Source organism: Rhinolophus sinicus, linkage group LG03, assembly GCF_036562045.2.
Source record: "Rhinolophus sinicus isolate RSC01 linkage group LG03, ASM3656204v1, whole genome shotgun sequence".
Taxonomy (NCBI): Eukaryota; Metazoa; Chordata; class Mammalia; order Chiroptera; family Rhinolophidae; genus Rhinolophus; species Rhinolophus sinicus.
Window position 1 is genome coordinate 86,042,171 of NC_133753.1, and position 14,301 is coordinate 86,056,471.

Below are 14,301 nucleotides of genomic sequence, written 5' to 3' on the forward strand. Positions count from 1 at the left end.
TATATAGATGATGTATTATAGAATTATACACTCAAAACATATATAATTTTTTAAATCAATGTTACCTAATAAATTTAATAAAAAGTTAAATAAAAGCAACAACTAATTGCTCAGTGTTGCAGAATACTAGTAAACCAATTCATTAGTTTGAAATGATAAAGCGAAAGAATTAAGGAAGAAAAATAGATGAGGGGGAGACTTTCTTTATGGCAAGTTTCCAGGTAATAAGAAAGAGGGTAAGATTAGAATATCAGTATTTTGCAACCCCTAATTAATTTATTGGATCTATGTATTAATTATCAATCATTACCTATAAAGTAGTCCACTCCTTCATCCCCACAATCATACTGGATTTCGATCTAAATTGAATGTATATTTCATGGAAAATCTAGAAGGTAGAGGAAGATGTTTGTACTATGGGAATGCAAAGAGCAAAATCCAGATGGAGGAAAATTCAATAGGAAAAAATGGCCTGGTTTCCTCACCAAATAAGTGGCAAAGGAATAAAAATAAAAATTAAAGAAATATGAGGCATGTCAATCAATCACAAAATGTGGACTTTATTTAGATTCTGATTTAAATAAACTATCAAGGAGAAATACAACTTTTATGAGAGAACTGGAAATTTGACTCACTGACTATGTATTCAAAGATAATAAAATCAACTTTTCTTGTAATAATGGTATTATGGTTATGTTTTTGTAAACTCTTTATCGTTGAGAGATATAATATAATACGAGGTATGATCAAGAAATATGGTGAATGTTTAAATTAAAAAATATTATAGTAAAAGACACATTGCCATTAATCTCTCAAAATGCACCCCTTTGCTTTGAACACACTTATCCCATCTATCTTGCCACTTTATGAAGCAGTTCTGGAAGTCCTCTTCTGTGAGTGTCTTTAGTTGCGCTGTCATGGTTGCCTCAGTGTCCTGAATTGATTCAAAATCTTTTCCTTTCATGGTCATTTTGACTTTGGGGATGATCCAGAAGTCGCATGATGCCAGATCTGGTGAATAAGGTGGATAAGGGCACACTGTAATGTTTTTATTTGACATAAATTGCCATACCAGAAGCGATGTGTGACATGAACCCTTTCCGTTGTGATCACAAAATATGGTGAATGCTGCTGCCAGTGCCATCCAATGTAAATGCAGGATGTTCAATATGGGAAGTGGGATGTCAAACCTTAGTAATAGCATGTGACAAGTTTCAGCTTGGTTGGTTCAGTCAGTTGGGTGTGAGCTATAGTTGAGAGAAAGTGTGTTTGTCCTTACAAAGTTTTAAGTATAGATTTTGCTACAAAATACACCTTTTTACTGAATGGCCCATTATGTAGGTCAAAGGGCAGCTCCTGACCTAGACATACATCTACTCTATCAGTTTTTTAATTGCACTTGGATCTTGGCAAATAGCTTAACTTTGCCAAGGCTTCATTTTATGAAAGAAAATGTCTCTTTTAAATGCGTGTGGGAGAAATGATTAGCAGAAGTATGTTATATTTTCCCGGACCTCTAAAGTCATTAAAATGTATTATATTGTCCACTTGCAACAAAGTTAAATTCTATATTTAAAAGACTTGTGCTCTCAGTTCTAAATTTGTTCTATTTTTTTATTATTTAAAGAATTTTAAGGTCTTTATTATATTTCTATTTGTTTGCATCATCCCCCTTTACTCTTTAATTTTTAAATTAGTATAAAGAAAAATTATGAAAATATTAGGATCTTGGTCTAAGTCAAGGGGCAAGCTTGTTTATTATTTCATCTTTTAATACTTAATAAATTCTGCCTCACACTCTGACTTTCATAGTAATCTACAGCAAAGTTCATGAGATGCGGATCACGTAGCATTTTTCTGATATTTAAGGTAAATTGCTAAGGTCACAACCTGTCAAGAACTGTATTATTATGTATTTAAAACAAAAAATATAAATATATTCATTGTCGTGCAGGATAGTTTGCGGGGTCTCTGCCCCCGGTCCCCACACAAGAACGCAGGATGTGGCTAGGCCAAAAAGGAACACCCACGGAGCCACAGGTAGGGGAGTCACACCACTATAGTCTCACTGGAGGCTGGATTCACAAGACGTGCGACTTGCTGTCCACTTTTCTGACAACCGACCATTTCCCCTCGACTTGACTCCCCAGCGCAGCTGCGGCAGTTATACTAGTGGCCAATGGCTCAATGGCTCAATGGTTACAGCTGACGGCCAACTAGCCACAGCTGACCGCCATCTACTACCTGAGCCAGCACCTTTCCATGTGAGGCCGAGAGCCTGGAAACTGCTCTCTGGGGCTCTGTCCCTACATTCATACTTTTTAATGTCTCTATATGCACAAATTATAGTTTGGAGTTAATTTTTGCTCTTTTTTCCTAGTTTCCTGACTTCCACATCAAATATTCTCCATCTTGGAAATGAGGTCATCACAGATTCTGGTCAGTTCATCATTGTCTCCTGTCTTCTGCTCCATGGTCTCCTCCAGCAGGTAGATGCATATCTGCTCCTTCCTCAGGCTCACCTGGGCCTAGGTGAGCCTAGGCCTCTCCTTAGACCTGGCCCTGGGTCATCTCTTCAGTTGCCAGCTTGAGTTCCTTTTCTGCATGGGGTTTCAGCGCTTGTTATCCCTGGTCTTCCTTTTCAATTCCTACTATGTGATCCTTAAGACAGTGATTCTTCATTGGTGCGTAGCGTTTGATCACCTCTTTCTGTCTCTCAAACCACTTGAAGAGGTCAGAGAAAGACTTTTCTATGGAATTCAGGTCTGCCGTAAATTGGTCTTTTTCCTTCAGAACCTTCTGGATTTCTCTTTGGAAAATTCCTTCTGTTTCTGAGCCACCATCGCTTGGTACTCGATCCCCTCATATTCATCCATGATCTTCCCTATCTCCAGGTTCATCATATAGAGCTCCTCACACCTGCTCTTCAGCAACACATTCTCCTTTTGTGTCACTTTCACCGCCAGTTCAGGGTCATTGTGGCTGTACTGCAGCATGTCCACAATGGGCCGGTGACCCCCAGGGCCGAAGACACACATCAGAGAGCCCCGCACAGGAACAACTGGAGCTCCTAGGACATGAATTTCCAGCACTTTCACATTAGGTCGTCTTCCTGAGGAAGGGGCGTCTGTGTCATGCTCAGGGCTTGTGTTGGGCACTCGCATGGCTCTGTAAAGGCTGCCCTTCAGGAGCTAGTTGAATTTGAGATATAAGGACTGTTTCCTCAAGGCCCACTACTTAAATGAGGAAGCCCCAGCTGCTCCAGATAAAGCTCCTCCTCCCCCTCCTCCCCCAACCTCAGCTGGATCTCAGAAGAGCTCCTCATTCAGATCCAAGGCAGGCTCTGGCCCTGCAGGGGACTGGGATGCTCCCCTTACCCCCCAACCCCCCCCATCCATCTACCCCTCACTGCTGGTGGGAGCAGATGCGCTGGAAGAATTCGTGGTTCCCTCCTCCCTCGGCCACTCCCTCCCTCGGTCCTCCGTGGTCTGCACCACAGGAGTGGCATCCGTTGAGGCTGAAAGCACTTGCTGGCTTGGAGGTGAGTTCTCCGCGGCCAGTGGCAGGGTCGGCCTAGTCTGGGGGTATTCTGGGGGCCGGGCCTCTCTGCCATTTTCGACCTGATTGAAGTTTCGGTCATCCAGCTTGTCACAGTCTAGATTGTAAGGCTGCTTGAGAAGGGGAACGCAATCCTTGCCTGCCTCCTCGGAGGTCTTTTCTTGCCTTGTCTCTGGTGTCCCCGAGGGAGGTTTGATGCTGGGTCTCTTTCCCAGTTTCCTTGGTGGGGACAGCCTTTTGCTGGCAGTATCATCAGATAAGTCAAATTCTAGCCTTTGGGCCCCAGTCCTCTACAAGTCACCATCTGGCCTGGCCACTGACCTCTTCCTTCTGAGGACTTGGAGACATGGTCTCTCCATCCTTCTTAGGATACTGAGGAGCAAAGCCCACGTGCAAGCTTTCTCCTGCAGCTCTGTGAGGGCTCTCCTGTCTTGGAACACCATCCTGGAGGGTCTTCTGGGATTTTGGAGATGGATGTAATGCTCTTCTCTAGGGAATAAGAACTAATGGTTTTCCTCAAAAGCTCTCTCAGGGTGGCCAGACATTCGTCCTGGAGATGCCACTTGGTTTTCAAAACTTCTCTGGGGTCTGGGGAGAGCTTGAGTGACCTAGGAATTTCCTAAAGTCCTATACATGTCCCTCTAAGCCATGCTTTAGCTGCATTTTACAAATTTTAGTAAGTTGTACTTTAATTTTCATTCAGTTAAAATATTTTATAATTTCTCTTGTGGCCTCTCCTTTGACCCATGAGTTATTTAGAAATGTGTTGTTTAATTTCCAAATTATTGGGAATTTTCATCTATCTTTCTGTTATTGATTTCTAAATTAATTCTATTGTAGACTGAGAATATATTTTGTATAATTTCTTATTTATTTATTTGTTTGTTTATTTATTTATATTAAATTTATTGGGGTGACATTGGCCAGTAAAACTACATGTGTTTCAAGTGTACAATTCTAGAATACATGATCTGTGTATTGCATTCTGTGTTCACAACCCAAACTCAATTCTCCTTCCATCACCATATATTTGACCCCCTTTACCCTCTTCCACCACCCTTTCCACTCCCCCTCTGGTAACACTAAACTCTTGTCTGAGTCTGAGTTCTTGTTTGTTTCTTTGTTTGTTTGTTTTGTTCATTTTTTGCATTCAGTTTTATATCCCACAAATGTGTGAAATCATATAGTTCTCCACTTTTTCTATCTGACTTATTTCGCTTAGCACGATGATCTCAAGATCTATCCTTATTGTCCCAAACAGCAGTATTTTATTTTTTCTTATGGCCCAGTAGTATTCCATTGTGTATATATGGACCACGTCTTCTTTATCCAATCATCTATGGAAGGACACTTTGGTTTATTTTCATGTCTTGGCCACTGTGAATAATGCTACAGTGAACATAGGGGCACACATATTTTTATGGATAAATGTTTTCAGATATTTTGGGTAGATACCCAGAAGAGGGATTGCTGGGTCATATGGTAATTCTATTCTTAATTTTTTTAAGGAATATCCTTAGTGTTTTCCATAGTGGCTGTACCAATTTGCATTCCCACCAGCAGTATATGAGAGTTCCTTGTTCTCCACAACCTCTCCAACAATTGTTTTTACTTGTCTTATTGATAATAGCCATTCTAACAGGTATGAGGTGATATCTCCTTGTTGTTTTGATTTGCATTTCCCAGTAGCTAGTGAAGTTGAGAATTTTTTAATATACCTGTTGGCCGTTTGCATGTCTTCTTGGGAGAAGTGTCTGTTCAGGTCCTTTGCCCATTTTTTAATTGGATTATTTGACTTTTGTTGTTGAGTTGTAAGAGTTCTGTATATATTGTGGATATTAGCTCCTTATCACAGGTTTTATTTGCAAATATCTTCTCCCAGTCTGTTGGTTGCCTCTACACACATCATTTCTTAAACACTCTACTAAACTCTTATAATATTCGGAGTTCATTTTAGTGTTCTTGGGTACAAAGTTAACTTGCACAAGGTAAAAAAACAATCACCTTGATGTTACTCATACTTGTAGAAAACAGCCTGAGAAATGGGCAAATGGTTTCATTCTTTATCATGACAATGCTCTGTGTCACACATCTCTTCTAGTATATGGCAATTTCTGTGAAATAAAAATATTATGGTATGTCCTCATCCACCTTATTCACCAGATCTTGCATTGTGTGACTTCTGGCTCTTCCTCAAAGTCAAAATGATTCAGGATATTGAGGCATCTATGACAGCGCAACTAAAGACACTCACAAAAGAAGACTTCCAGAACTTTTTCAGAAAGTGGCAAGAATGATGGGATAAGTATATTTGAAGCGAGGGGGAGTATTTTGAAGGGGATTAACGGCAATGTGTCTTTTACTGTAATAATTTTTTTTATATATAACATTCACTGTGTTTTATGATCACACCTCATACGACCCAATTAAGTGTCCAGCTTTCAGGAGCCTGTGTCTCTGGACTGTGGCCTTCACAAATGTTTCTGTCTCCCACCCCTTCTCACTTCCTTGATTTCAATGTTCTCAACCTATTTTCTTGGTATCATGAAGCATGCTAACTATTTTTTTCCCCTTAGATGAGATAATAAATCTAGAAGGGACTGTAGTTGTGAGGAATTCCTTTCTCTAGTTGGAGTAAGCATTCAAAATTTAAAAATTGTGTTCTGACAGAATATTATCCCATCGAGACTTTGTTTTGGGAAATGGTCTGGACATGTTTCACACGGTTACTTTTCCTCCTTCCCCTGCTATGCATACAGTGGCTTTTTCTTAGATCTTTATCATAACAATGTGATGGGGTTCATGGAAGCAAAGCTCATGAAAGTATGGGCCCCATAATCCTGAGGCCACCAGGAGTTTTTCACTTGCATCTTAGTCCACACTGAGTGTGCAGTAATTCATTAAAATTACCATTTTAAGTGTTCCCACCAATTTATGTCTCTAGCAGCTTCTGCTCTAGGTAAGCAGATACCAGCTCTGATTCACCTTTCTCTCCAGATTTAAGAGTGGTTATTTGCCCTGAGACCTTAGTTATCTAATGGATCCAAGAAATGTTACTGATTTTCAGGTTGTTCAGGTTTTCCACTTGTAGGCTCTTTATATATTTTGGAAATGAAAGTGGAAGTTCTACCATTCCTCTTTTTCTAGATTAAAAAAATTGCTTTTAGGTAGTTTAAATGTCTAAGCATTGCCATCTCAACTAATTTTAGTTCAGAATACCTAAGTAGTATCAAGCAGGCTCTTGTGATCTAATTTTTGCATTAAATAATTTGGGGTATGTTTCTGCTAACATTTGAATAAAATCTTAAATAGAAATTCATGCTAAAATGTTCAAGGATATCTATTGAATATTTTAAAATCTTCCAAAAACATAAGAAATATATATGCAAAAACATGCCTGGTTTAGTGCATTAAACACATTTTTGGTATGTGCTATGGCAATTAGTAGCTATAATTTACTTGAAAACAGATTCATTAAATACTTCAGTACTTCTCTATCACTCACTTTGCTGAAATGTTATTACTCCTTTTCTAAATAAGAGCTAAGTGGATTTGGTTTAAAATGCTAGTAGTCTAAGGCAGCAGAGGCATTTGAAGTTTGCTGGCTCTCCTACTATGGAGAGAACATCCAGATGTCCCATTAAAACTTTAAGCATCAGTCACACAGAATGACAGCTTATTTTCTTTTCATTTTGAAGGTTTTGCTCACATTAAAAATACAAATTTTATGTTAAAGGGGAAAATAAATCATTGTGACACTATAACTGAATTTGCAGCAGATTCTGTTCGTTGTGCTACTGTACAAGTTGGAGACTACTAGGACAAAGTAGAGGTGCTGATTCTATAGGTTTCACAAGTAAATGGGAGCCAAAAATAGAATCAGTCACAAACCAGGAGAGAATTATAGCAGTGTCCCATGATGTTGATGTTTTTTGATATTTTACTGTGTTTCCCCAAAAAATAAGACATAGCTGGACCATCAGCTCTAATGTATCTTTTGGAGCAAGAATTAATATAAGACCCAGTCTTATTTTAATATAACACCGGGTCAATATATCATATCATATCATATCATATCATATCATATCATATCATGTCATATCATATCATATCATATTATACCAGGTCTTATATTAATTTTTGCTCCAAAAGACGCATTAGAGCTCATGGTCTGGTAAGGTCTTATTTTCAGGAATCACAGTAACAAATAGATTTAAACTACATTAATGATTTGAGAGATTATCCATGCAGGTACTATAAATAATCTAATGTACACAGACACACTCTCTTAAAATATCTCATTCTAAAGCATATGAAATAATTGCATTATCAAGTGATATTTTTCCTGCTCTTATCTATTACTTTGTCTACATTTCAGTTTCATTTTCTATGACTTTAGTTTAGAAATATGGTAGTTCAAATATAATTTTCAAAATGATCTTACTTTAAAATCAAATTTCCTTTTAAAACTGTATTATGCTCTGTGTCTGACATATTTTGAGTATAATTCAGAATCCAAAATGGCTAGGTTTCTTTAGTCTAAATTTCTATTTCATAAAATTAAGTCACATTAAATTACCTTAAGAAAAAAATCCTAGTGGAAATCTAATTAGTATTAAAGTAATAAATAATCACTATTAAATTAACTGAACATTAAATCACCCAAAGGTGAAACTACAGGTAACACGTTGTTAGGTTCCTAAAAATGATGTATTATGCAAATCCATGTTATACAAAACAAAGAACAAGTACAAAAATAGGGGTTAGGTTCCTAAAATTAAAAACAAACAAACATACTATTATATTTTTATAATTAAGAGAAATATCTTTATTAAAGCAATTTTCACCAAAAGTATAACATATTTATGTGTATTAAATAATGTTTTCTTCGTCATCACTACTAAACTTTTATTACATTCCGTGTTGTTTGGGGATTTCCCTAATTTTGAATGAGATATCTTTTGCTCTTAAAAGCTCTTATTATGATCCGTGTTGTTCGGAGATTTCTCTAATTCTCAAACCGTGTTAGAATGAAACCGTGTTCTAGGATGCTGTGTTATACGAAGGCTTTCCCCAATTCTTGAACCGTGTTGCAGCGAAACCGTGTTATAGAAGTGCCATGCTATATGGGGGTTACCAGTACTAACCATTTATTACTTGGACAAAAATTTTGTAATTTCTTGGATTATCTCAGTTTCTGTAATGACACTGAATTTTTATAGAAAACCCATGTGCTTTATGACTTAGATTCTAAACATTCTTAAGAAAATATTGTATACTCAGATTAATTAAAAAATCGAGGGGAAAGACACAAAAGTTTTATGTGCTGTAGTTAACCAGAAAATTATGACTACTTTGATGTATACATTTGGCCGCTTTCCACCTAAAACTCAAATGCATGAGCCTCTTTTCACAGAGGCCAACATTTCATCATTTTCAGGCTTGGCAATGAACGTCTCCCCAAAGAAACAAGAAGCTTCTTGTTTGCCCAATTCTAGAATTAAGTTTGACTGGTGGTATTTCTCAAAGTCACATCTTAATTTGTTTTCTGAGCTTCACTGGAAATTGCTTGATGCATCCTTCATGTTGCAGTTTTGAAAGTGAATCTTTCCAGAATAAGAAGACTAGAAAGGACTTTTAAAAAATGTTTGCAAATGAAAATGTATGACAAAGATAAAAATTATGGGGGGAAATAATCTTCAACAAATTTGAACTCACACAATCTATGTGGACTTCGGGAAATAGAAATGCTGTGTTACATATGCTGTTGTATGCTCAGTAGAGGTTAACATCCAACTCAATTTAGTGCAAGGCAGAGTTTAGTCATGTTTTAATAAATTTATTAAAAATAATGCTTTATAATTAAATAAAAGAGGCACCATAGAAGAACAGGCTATCTCTATGAGAACTTATTGTTAACAATCAATAGGAAGAAATAGCAGCTCAGCCCTGACTTCAAAGTTTCGTATGGGCAAGGATAAAGAAAGCATTAGAAGCTGAGGAGGCAGTGTGAGCAATACAATAGCACATAGCATCAGAATATCAAACATATTCTCCATAACAAAGAGCACCTCACTTTTGCTTCAGTGGAAGATACATGGTCACTAGAATTTAGATTTGAAATTTGGCTATGGCCAGTTTGTTGAAGAAGTGGCTTCAGAATTTAGAAACATTATTCTGGAAGCATATCTGACCTAGGAGCAATAAGGTGATTGCATTTGTATAGACAATAGAAAAGTTTGTTTTTGGCAATATAGATAAAAGAAGTAGAATATTGTGACCTGGAATCACAGTGAGTTTCACTTTATTTATATGTAAAATGTATATGAAAATAACCCTATATGCTTGTTGAAAAGATTATATGCAATAAGGTTGTAATAAAGTAATATAAAAAATGGAGAACTTTATATAATACTAAGTGGGTCCTATCCGCAGGTCATAAATATCAAACGTTGTTTGCTAAACTGAGTCCATATGCATGATTTTGAAGGTGACATCAACCATTGGCTAAAAGCTCCATCTTCCTAAACAGGTGAAAACTGAATAAGATTCTGTTCCATCTGTTTAGACGCAACAGAAATGAAGACTGTGATACTGTAGGACAGATTGGAAAATCAGCGTTGGCTTTTTTGCATTCCACTGTAATCAGTGGTTTTCAAAATGAACTGCCCTTTAGTTGTATGGCAGTCAAATACCTGGGAAGTTGTAGATAATCATATCATATATTTAGAGTGTGGACCAAAGGTATCTGTGTCAATAAAGATAGAAACTGTGGCTTTCCCCTGACATGACTATTTGTTAATATAACAGGACTAATAAATATTTCAGCAGTTCCAGGATAGAGGTTGAACATGGTTTCATTATATTTGTGTCACGGAAACTGGCACTGGTGCATAAGACTCTCTAGAAACAGTTACTACTGGAACAGCCCATGGTTCAGCTACCTTTCTCTTCCTTTCAAGAGGATGGGTTACTTAATTAACTGGAGGTATGAACTAGCATCACCTCATAATAAGGCAAATGCAGACCTCCTATTTTAGGGAGAAAAAGAGGAAGAAAACTTACCTGACTTAATGTTTGTTTCTAGGGTTATTCAATAATCTCCCTCTCCTTCTCGCAAGAATGAGAAATACCTCAATTTATAGGAGAATAGTGATGATCTTTCTAGTCATACATCATATGATATCAGAATAATAAGCAGACCCTTTGGTGTTAGACAAACCTGGGTATAGATCTCTGATTTGCCATTAATTAATAGGTGTTTGACTTTTGAATAATATATTTAAATTCACTCAGCCATAATTTATCTGTAAAAGAGGAATAATAAAAATAATATAAAAATAACACTTGCTCTGTAGAATAAATAGGATATTAACGTAAACATTGGTATGTAGCTTGACACATAATAGTTACTGAATATTAATTCATATCTCAGGATTATTACTTATGGAAAATTAAATTTTATTCCTTATGGGAAGAGCCACCACTACTTATGAGTCATCTTTTCTTCATCATCCAATAACAATTTACTCAACTGTCATTTCAGTTCCATGAATAGTCTTCTTGTGGCTCTTCAAATTTCTTGTCACTGTCCAGTCCCAAAGCCAATGCCATATATTACTTAAGTTTTTGTTGTAGCAGTACTCCATTTCTATGTAGCAAATTTTGTTTTAGTTATACATTGGTGAGTAACAAACTACCCAAAGCATAGTGCTTTCAAACAATAATTTATTATTATATCTCACAACATTGCGGTTTGACTGGAATCCGTAGTAGTTGTCTAGGGTTGAAGTCATCTGAAGTCTTGACTGGGCTGCACATCTCAGATGATTTACTCACATGCCTGGCAGTTGATATTGGCTGAAAGAGAAACGGGGCATGTTGACAGAGGCAAAGCCCCTCCATTTGACTGGCTTTTTACAACATGGCAACTGGTTTCTGACAGGGAGCATCCCAAAAGTGTGCAGGAAGTGTTAGGAAGCAGGAGCTGCCAGGCCTGTTAGGGGCCATGCCTGGAACTGGTACAGTGTTACTTCTGCCATATTCTATTAGTCAAAGCAATTATAGGAACTATCCAAATTCAAGGTGGTAGAGAAATAGACTTCCCATCTTGTGTGGAGAGTGGCAAGGTCACATTGAAAAAGATCATAGAGACTGAGATATTGTTTGCAATTCTCTTTGGAAAATACAATCTCCACAGATGGTAAGCAGGCCAGGGATGCTTGTTAAGGTGAGTCCTTCTCTCTCGTTCTGTTTTCTTCTTACTCTCCTCCTCTGTTCCCACCTTTGTTGCCTCTTCCTTTTCCATTTTGTTCTGACGTAACAGCCTCGCCAAAAGCTGTTGCTACAGTTTAGGAATGGTTAGGTGGGAGATTCTAGACATTGATGATGAACTCTGTTTCTTCTTCTCTCTTTTTTTCTCTCTCTCTAGATATGTTTTCTCAAGTGATGACACATCTCATCTCAATGGTGTTATAAATGTTGCTATTTGCATGGGTTAGTGGAAATAGGTCATTTTATTTGCTTTGGCTTTGGATAGTAGTCTACTGCAAATGCAGCAAAAGAGTGTTCCATATGTTCCGTGTCAGTTCATTCACATCATTAGTGCACTGCAAAGTGGTTTGGGATCAAAGGTTCAGCTATAATTAATATACTATTTTGATTCTTTACTTCTTGGTGTGTAATTCTCCTAGGAAATAATGTGACATCCAGGACCAAGTCAGGACCCAGGCTAATGTGGATTTCCTGGTCAAAGGACTGCTAATAACTTATGAATATCAGATGAATATAATTCACATAATTTGTAAAAAAATATTAGCATAAGGCATAAAGAAAAGAAACCAATCTCTATCTCTGTATTGGAACAAAATTATACCACTTTTAAATAATGTTTCCATACAAAACAGGAGAACTTTATAAATCTTCAACTCATATCTTTAATAAAATTTAAAAGGAAATTTGATGAGCTTGCATAATTAAAAACATAGTCATGAGAAAAAGAATAAAAAGGTTATTGAGGAAAACATGATGGACTATTTTGCTTAAAAAGCACACTTGAAGGGAATAAATGTAAAAAAGGGTAGTAGGAAAGTCCATTTTACGAAATAGAAGACAAAGTTAAGAAATTGATGAATCACAAAAGCAAAATATAAAAGACACAGAATAGGGACAAACTTACAACTAAACTACAGAAAAACCATCATTGAGAATCACCTGAAGTGTAGCTGACCTGAAGCCCTACAACTGAGGTCCTACTGAAGAAGCCACCTCGAGACTGGTAGGATGGACAGAAAAGTGGAATGGACTGGCCCCACACCTGAGTGTGACCATTAAAAATTGGGCAGGGTGCAAATAGCATCCTAAACCATGCAAATAGCAACTTGACTGTGGTGGTCCCCCGAGAAGAGTGAGGGGTCCCAGCCACACATCAGGCTTCCCAGCCCAGGGTTTCAGTTCCGGGAAGAGAAGTCCCCATAACTTCTGGTGGTTAAGATCAGTGGAAATTATGATGAGTGAGATGAGAGTGGCTGCAGTTCCAGGCACTCCTATTAAAGAGCCTGCACATGGACTTACTTGCTGACAGACTCACTCACCTTGAGCTCCAGCATAGGGGCAGCAACTCTAAAGGTGCCAGGAACATGCAGGGAGGAACTGAATTGTCTGGCTTCAGGGCAAGAGCTATAGGGGCAGCTTTGTCCCAGACAGAAGCCATTGGTTTTTTTGTTGTTGTTGTTGTTGAGCCCTCCCACCTCCTGGTGTGTAGACACAGGTGGCTGCCATATCTTAATCTCTGTCAACCTGGCTAAAACAGTTCATTCACCCTGATTCCCTGAGAACTTGCTCCACCCAAATTTCAGGCCCACCCAAGCTGTTCCAGTGGCTTTTCCATATAAATGCCTGCCTTGGCTCATGCTGCAGACTTCCCTAAAATCTCTCAAAGGTTCACAAAACACAAACAACCAGCATTGGTCTTTGGCATGTCTTATACCTATAATTAAGCAGCCCTAAACCTGGCACTAGCAATAGCTTGCTTCAGTTTATGGCTTGGACTTTCAAAGCACCTCCAAGCCCAGTGAGGGCAGTGTCCATCTGTGGATTGCTTTGTGCTTCATGCCAGTTGCCCTAGGAAGTGCACAAGCTGCAGCTGAGCTTGGCCTGTGGTGTGGCCCCTCCCAGGAGGTCTCAGGGGTGGCACACCTGGTGGCCAGCCTCAGACCCAGCTAGAGCATCACCCAGCCACCTAGGGATGACATATCGAAAGGGTACACTGGGCAGGTACCAGAGCTCTGCTAAGCAAATCCTACCCTGTAAGGTCAACCCCTGCACAACAGTTTCTCCACTGCAGTCACAGCCAGTCCTCACAAAAGATCAGCCTGAGGATCAATCCCTCCCATGGACATGCTAACAGCAACCAAGGCTCAACTACAAGAGGAGGGCACACACAACCCACACACATGGGGCACACCTACAGTACTATCTCAGATGACTGGGAAGACTGCGCCACTGGGCCCCATAGGATACCTAACTTAAAGGCCACTCTACTAAGACTGAGAGACATAGCAGCCCTTTCTAATACATAAAAACAAACACAGGAAGGCAGCCAAAATGGGGAGACAAAGGAACATGTCTCAAGTAAAAAGAAATAACAAAGCTCCAGAGAAAGAACTAAACAAAGCTGAGATAAGCAATCTACCAGATGTGGAGTTCAAAACACTGGTTAAAAGGATGCTCAGTGATCACAGA

The 14,301-nt window shown here is 38.3% G+C and overlaps 1 pseudogene; it reads right to left on the reverse strand.

Moving 5' to 3' along the window:
- Positions 1-2,396: 2,396 nt before the first annotated feature.
- On the reverse strand, positions 2,397-13,166 carry LOC109458475 (transforming acidic coiled-coil-containing protein 3; annotated as a pseudogene).
- Positions 13,167-14,301: the final 1,135 nt, after the last annotated feature.